Below are 8,557 nucleotides of genomic sequence, written 5' to 3'. Positions count from 1 at the left end.
TACTTCAAATATATTATCTTATATATATATAATATTAATTCATTGTATATATATATATATATATATATATATATATATATATATGTATATATATATGCAATGCAATGCATTCATATTATATAATATATATACATATTGTATAATAGTCCAAATGACCTTCAACAATTAAATTAAATTTACACACTATTATATTATTGTTAATAATAATAATAATAATAATAATAATAATAATAATAATAATAATAATAATACATAATAAAGAGTAATATGTAGTTGTATACAACTCACAGGGGGGATTGTTCAGATTCATGAGTACTTTCAGTATATTTTGATAATAGGACTTAGTTACTTTTACTTCTAATCTACTTCTCATGGAGTTCTTTCACAGAGTGATATTGCTACTTTTACATAATAATTTAAATACTTCATCCACCACTATAATAAGAAAATAATTGCTTTAGGACACCAGCAAGATTTTATCTTGATATTTTCAAAGGATCCAAAGTGTTAATTATGGACCTCGACCACCAACATCATCATTTTGAAAGATGCTTATAACTTCACCAAATCATGTGGATCGTACTGTTATGCAATGCAGAATATCTTTAGAGTGAAGAAGAGAGTGAACCAGAGTGAAGAAGAGAGTGAACCAGAGAGTGAACCGGAGAGTGAATAAGAGAGTAAACCAGAGTGAAGAAGAGAGTAAACCAGAGTGAAGAAGAGAATGAACCAGAGAGTGAACAAGAGAGTGAACCAGTGCCACACACTCAGCCTCCGGTTCTCCAAATCACATGACTGAGTCTGCAGACAAGGACATCACACTTCTTTTTTAAATTTATTCTAAACTCTCAACTGCTTACGAGCTGTTAAAATGTCTTGCAAGCACTTTGTTGAGTCTGTGATTAATACAATTTAACACTTCCAAAAACGTTTTGACAGTGCAGTGATTTGTACTAAACTATTTTCTCTTGTGACCCTTCGATAATAGCGGAGTTGTGTAAAAAAAGAAAAAACACAGATTTGATCCCAGAAACATAAAAATAAGAATCCCTAAATGTTACTCAAACTGCAAATTTAATGTGTGCTGTCAACAATATTATCGACAGTTATGTTTTTAATGTTGCCCACGTGTTGTATCATCTTATCCTGTCTCCCCTGAACACATCTCCTTGCTTCCCATCTGATTTATTCTCGTCTCTTAATCTCCTTCCATCTCATCCCATCTCACCCCATTTCGTTCCTTTTCATCATGTGTTCCATCTCTTCCCATCGTCTCTGAATAACCTCACGTCGATCTTTCTCTTATACCCTCTGATAATGAAACATACGATAATGCAATTCCCCCTGGTGTCATATCAAACTGTGGCATGTCATTGCATACGTCATTATGTTCAGTTCTATCATTACATCTCTATGCAGATCACAACTTCCATTTGCAATGCTAGCAACTTGTACTTGAATTGAATATCGTTACATTTTCTTTACAGGTGCAGTGTGTTGGATGTAGGTGAACGCACATCCACTCACGCCTCCCTTCCTGAGCATGTCTAAGAACTGTGGTGGCCTTCCGGTGTCCTAAAAGCATGACAGGCCCTCTCTTGAGCCAGTGTTTCGTTTGTCCTTTTTGGGCTACTGTAGATAACATGGTGGACTCCCATGTGGATATAAAGAGCTCATTCGAAGCTAACAAGAACACAACGATTCTTAGTTCAAGTACGGTGGAGGTCAGGGAGACATCACAGTCATGTCAAGTAAAACAGGGTTACAAAGTAACTTAACACCTCTTGAAAATCTTGTTTTTACTTATATTCAGTGGTTTTCACTTCTCACCTTGCTGCAGTGAGGTACAGGTGTACTCCAGAACCCAGAGGTGAAACAGGACCAAGACTTTCTAACAAAGAGAGCGGTGCAAGTCTGGGTCTAAGTCACTTTTAAAAGCTTATAGGCAACAACAACACACAGTTAAGGCGAGGGAGAAACCATGTGGGTTATAAAGAGGCAAACTCAAGTTGCAGGTCTGTGAAGGGATGCAAACTACGGTTTCCTGCATAAAAGTCTGACACTATACGCGTCCATCCACCACCTCAACGCTCTTACTTATCGCCTCGCTTCATGGAGGGCAAACGACTTCCCGCATTGGGATTAAACGTGGACACTGGTGGTAAATCGTGACGTGCAGAATCGCCGATATGGACACATCTCATGGGGGACCAATGAGGGCCCTCGGTTATGTAACGGTCACTGTTAGGCAAAGACATAATGAAACAGAAAGCAGTGAGGCGGAGATCAAATGATTGAACAGCAGATGGCACAGTGCCAGGCCACTATCGACACCTACCTAACCCCCAAATCATGCAGCCTGCTCGGCTAACCCAGACTCCATCACAGGATAGCCCACACTGTGGAGCATGGACAAGTGCTTGAGTGGTATTATGCAAACAAGAAAATGTGTCTTGAATTTGTGCCAGCCAAGAGGAATTTATTGTAATTTAAAGGCACATTTCTCCATTGAAAAAACACACATTAGCTGAAGTGTGAAAATGCAGTTTCCATTCTACCTGAGAGGAGTGTTGCTATCACATGACCACACATCACAGCGAGGTGTGTGTTATGGTCTCACATCTCAGTGGGGGTGCCCATGGGAAAAGAAATCCAACCACTTCACTGCGAATATTTGTGTACCTGTTCACGCTTTATTTTGTCAAAATGGTTGTTATGCGCTGCAAAAAATCTAAAACATAATTTTGGTAGGTGCTGTGTTGCCTTGGCTACAGGCACCACATTAACCACTTAGAAACGGGCCGAAAGGCATTTCACAGGAGGACGCCGTTCACCTTGCCAGCACTCAGAGCTAAGTGTTGTTGGCACTGACAGCATCCTGCATGTCATCACCAAGGTGAGACGACCCACATCGGGAAGCATCCGCTGGCTCGGACCCACCGGTTTGGCAGTTTGTTAGGGGTTCACAGGATGCCACTGACAGACAAACATTATTTGGTATATATGGCTTCGGTTCAGCCTAACAAACAGGAAGTAAAGTGTCAATAAAAAAAATAATCATAGTGCCACAAAAAAAAAAACAGTGGCTCAGTTGGCCACAGGCCACATTTGTAGAGTTTCATGGAGACGTGGAAATCTTATAAAGAGTGATATCAAGATACATAAAGCACAGAGGGTAAACAACAGCCACTACAATATTACAATGGGCCTAATGTCAAGGTTTTCTGGATTATTCCTTTGTGTTTTGAAGAAGACTTAATCACCTTGAACGGAATCTCCTTTACTATTGACCACTGAGCAGCTCAGGATTGTGTAGGTGTGTGTGTACGTGTGTGTGTGTGTGTGTGTGTGTGTGTTGCCCGATCATTTGGAGCATGAAGAGTTTGCAGATTAAGGGAAGGTCAGGGGATTATGGTCATTTCCTGTCCCTAAACAGTACCACAGTGGGAAACAGACACAGTACGACAACTATCTCGTCAACTAGCATCAGACCCAAGATGTTGTAATGGTTCATATTGATGTGTCTCTCCTGTGAAAAACTGACATTTTGTCCGTCACCATCTCATTTTGTCTTTTTGCAACCCGAGTGACACAATAAGTAATTTGAACGCCAACTAAGACATTTAATAGAATGTAACAATTAACTTTCACAAACTGAAAACACACTGTGAAAGGGTTTGAAGTTGTACGCTGAAAAATCAAACATTTTAACACTCTCACTTATGGAGCTATAGCGCAAATTCAGACAGGAAGACCATACCCCTCAGCCCACCATTTTTTCCTAATATATCTGCCAATCATTTACTTGCTGTCATTGTTCTGCGCCGTCAACCATGACACCAGCTGCGCAGATCAGCTGGTCCCCTCTATCCAATAAGCACACGGAAACATCACATGGTAAGCCAATCATCTTGCTGCTGTCTCATTTAAATATGACTGTCTATCTACCTTCAGTTCATTGATGTTGCTGTTACGCACGATTCATGCCGCTGCTATCCGTATTCTCCATCAGCCAGCGCCTGCGTGCAAACTTCCATTTGACCTTTTTCCAGCCTCGTTCCAGAGTCAGCGACGTCCAGTCACCAGCAGAGGAGAAAGCACCTCCTCCCAATCGTTCCCCCGCGGGGATTCTCACCAGGTACTCCGGGTCACTCCGCGCCGGTAACAAACTGATCGGCTAAACTCCAGCAACCATCCATGCACGCATTAGGGCGGGTATCCTCAAACTCCTGCGGCCGGCTTTCGTGCCCCGCGCGTTCAGCATTCATTTCAATTCAAGCGTTCATCATTCAAGGTAAATACTTTAATCGGCATGTCGCAGCCGAATCTTCCCCTCGATCATATAAATATGTTCAGACTGCGGTCAGTAGTTTTAGTCGCTGCCCAAACCGTAACATTGCGCAATCCCCTGGCATCTCCCTGCTCGACGGGTGAAACATTACCGTAAATCCCGCAATAGCGGTGGGCCTCAAATCTCTCATTAGAGGTTCCTTGCCGGTTGTTTTTTTTTTATTTATTTTTTTTACACTGCAAACACAGGATATTGAATACATTACCTTCCATATCATTAAGCTGACACTTTTATACAAAGCGACATACAGTAAGTGCATCCGACCACGAGTACGAACTTGGAACAACACAAGAAGCAAGAAGTAACGCTTCTCGAGAAAGCCACCCATGGTAGGTAAATAAGTGCCTTTTTTAATTTTTACCTGCCGACACTCATTCTCCAGCCATGGTGATGTACACTGATCACAGCAGGGCACACTGATCACAGCAGGGGCACCCAGCCCTCCAGCCAATACAAATCACCATACAAAGCGTTCGTGGCATCATAGCAATCAGATTGTGTGGTGTTATATAGTCATATACTTCCGTTCAGATGCTCACTGTGTCGTATCCTATCCACTACATGCTCATCGCTCTGGGGATTGCCACTGTATTGTATTCTAATAAGTGTCGAGAATATCGAAATGGCATTGATTGCTAATGTCGGGTCACTGCGACCACCGTCACAAGCAGGGCTTCGCCGGCATCCACTGCATTTCATTATAGTATAATGGCTATTTTATGCCTCATCTCTAGCAGGTCTGCAAAAACTGGTGAGGAAAATTAAATAAAACAAAAATCATTGCACACATCGCAGGAGCATTGGGCATTCTTTCATGGAATCGCATATGTCGCAGCAGCACCGGGCATCCTTTAGCCAAACCGCATACGTTGCAGCAGCATGGGGATTCCCTTAGCGTGATTGCAATACGTTGCGGCGGCACCAGCAGCATCGTAACAGCCCTCAAAACAATTCATCTAAATCTACTTAACCCATGATACTATCCAGGCATGTTTGCGTTTTTCCCCGTCATCGCTCTCTCTCGGGAACATCAGTGTTGCTTCTAATGGTTTTACAATGCTAAGTGCTGGAAGGGAAGGAGATATATGACTCATGCGAGCAAGGGAGCCGAACGAGCGGAGAGGATTGAATGCAGGGAGACGATGACTTAGGAGATATGAATGCCAATCTGAATGGCAGCTCACGCTACACTGCGTACTGGTGAATCTAGAGTAGACCATCAGTATAACCTCACACATCCAAATGTCTGCAGCAATCTGGGCCCTCCATAGAGCGTCACACCAAACTCATGATTTTATTTCGCCCAGTCGTGCCGATAACCGGTCTAGCAGGTATACACACACATCGTGTCTTGCTAGCCGGAATCAAAAGAGCCAGTCAGAGGGATTCCGTCAACCAGGTCGAAGCAAATCTCCACACTTTGTCTGATGCATGACATGTTGCTGCATGACCTCACCGGCATCCGTGCCAATCGCACAGAGTCTACCAGGATGCCAGCCTTAAACTCGTAATCCGAACTTGCGGTCTAGTATCGAGTATCTCCTTCAAGCGCTATATAAATCTTCTCATTGTTTATCTTCTAGCAATTGCATACGTTGCAGCATTGGGCATTCGCTACAGCACCACTGAGTGATTCGTTAAGGGGAATCGCAGTTAATGCAGCACCAGCATCCTGGGGGATATTCCGTCAGTTCCATACAGAATTCCCTCTTGACCTTACCCATGCCTAGCATAGATAAATTGATTCTTCAGGCTCGACCCATTCCTTCTAGCTTGCCTAAATCCCTTGTCAGTCATGCTTTAACTAGAGTTTTGCTACTACTACTGCATGCTACCATATCTGCTATTATCCCATCTAAAGTCTCAAATATAACGTTTGCCCACATCTCGATGCATGCATATATTGGTGGTGGTGCGCTGGCTAATTGGCCATCTGGCGCTCTCTGGCTCCTCTTATCTATCATTTTCAGTCAGATGACTCATAAGATTCAATCAATTTAATTCAACTAATCATGTATTCAGCTAATCATTTACACAATCATTAGGTCACTGCTGACCATTAGCCAATGCTGGCCAAGCCACACATTACAAGCACGACATTTGTCTTCAAGCCATTGCTGGCTAAGAAAAATAAATAAATAAAATCATGCTCGGGCCAGCGCTGCCTAGTCATCGTAGTGCTTCATTCATGTTTAACTCATTCATGGTATATCGCAGATTCTAATTGCCTAAGCTCAAAGTTCTGTCATGCTCATTGTTATGCCTCATCTCTTAGCAGCTCATGCCATCATCGATCATTTGCCACCAGCTCATTCCCGATTGGTAAGTAAACATTCTTTTGGGGGAGATTTAAGCTGTGGTCTACTTCCTTTTGGGGATCTATCTTGTTGCTGATCGGGGCAGTCTGCCCTCAATTGCAAATCTCCCCGTAGAGTCCAACCGCCAAAGACTCTGAGACTTCATCATTTCACATCATCTGTTAACAATAAACATGTATCCTTTCTTTATCTAACTGGTCTCTCCCTAATTGAAATATGTTCAGCTTTTTAATTTTTTTTTCAATGAAAAGAACAGAAGACTTCATACACTTCGCTAATGTGGTAGCGACCTGTCAATCACAAGGTAGCCACGCCCTAAAACATACCCATAAACTCATGTTAACAAGGTGAAAAATCACGTGAAAAGTAGTCATTTTCTCTTCCACTTCTATACAATCGGACTTCTATTTGCAACCAGAGGAGTCGCCCCCTGATGGCCATTAGAGAATGCACGTTTAAGACACTTTTGCATCGGCTTAACTTATCAAAACCAGAGGTTGCCGCCTGGTCTTGTTTAATTCAAGCAGAAAGGACACAAGAGCATTTTTAGTGAGACAATCATTGCACAACACTTGCAATTTGAACAGCAACTGTACAACATGTTACACACTAGGGAACATTCTTCCAACTATGTTTTCATTCATAGCTCGCATCTGTTTACACAACTACATATACATATACACATTTACTGGGAAACGTTGTGTTTCAGTGGAAATTACATGTATTCTGCCTCGTCACGACTCGTTGGAGCTCCCCACTCTTATCCATTCATTTATTGTCTCTCCTCTTCTCTCCTTTCCTCTCCTCTCTCTCCCTCCCAAGAACTCTCTCTTTGTTCGTGTATTAGTGGCCTCTTTCACTTGCTTGGAACACACACACACAGACTAGACAGACAAGGTTGTTTGCGTGGAGTATTTTTAGATGCACAGACTGGCATCATTGTATTGAGTAGGTTTTGACAACAGTGGTGTTTGGAGAAAAATAGTTTGTGTGCCTTCATCCCTGAATATGTGAGGGTCTACATTGAGCATCACTTGCCAAAAGACGAATAGTAAACACTCTATTTCAGTAAACAGACTTCCCTTCTGTGACTGCCGTGACTATCACCACCACTCTGTAAGCCCCCTGTGCTCCTCTGACGCTCCCACACGGTTGACTCTCAAACACACAACCCAGTGTTACTACAACATCGCACGTGACATCACCTGCTCATCGATGTGCATTACCGCTAAAACGCTCAGCCCCGCCGAGAAATTAATTGATAGAAATATGGCCGACCTCACACCTAAGCGTGCCCGCCCATTCGAGGTCGCCATGGCACAGGACAACTCCACAGGTCATCAACTGTTGCTCTCCTGGCTTCTCCCAGGTGAGTTGCATCATTTGGCCGACAAGTAAGACCCTCCTCCTCCACGCTCTAACTCACCAAACTGAAAAAAAACATTTTCAACTTTGTCACATTGTCTTATTGGCTTTTCTGTGGATAACGAGATAGTTCCTGCATCTGGTGTTTGTTTGTCTGTTTAGCCACGGAGATGCTTCTCTTTCTGTTCCTGTTGACTTTAATTTAACTGGATTCAAGGATATGAATCAATTTCTGCATTTTAATATTACAAATAAACTTGCCTTGTCTATGTGTGTATTCCAACAAGTTGCTATTGCTAATGATGATATTGTAAAAGATCTAAACTACACTCTTAAAGATACCTTTATGCTTTATTGTGCTGAGGAAAGGTCTGGTAGAACACATTGCCATTATGAGATCAATGAACATCTGAGGAATGCAATTTTTGAATTATTTGCCTTTTTAGACAACGGACTACAATGAAGACGGCAGGTAAAAGATGGGTGGAGCCCTTTTCCCTGACAGGTGATCCAAACTCCTCCC

Source organism: Cyclopterus lumpus, chromosome 4, assembly GCF_009769545.1.
Source record: "Cyclopterus lumpus isolate fCycLum1 chromosome 4, fCycLum1.pri, whole genome shotgun sequence".
NCBI lineage: Eukaryota > Metazoa > Chordata > Actinopteri > Perciformes > Cyclopteridae > Cyclopterus > Cyclopterus lumpus.
The sequence above is the reverse complement of the archived record's forward strand: the minus strand, read 5'-3'. Positions refer to the sequence as shown.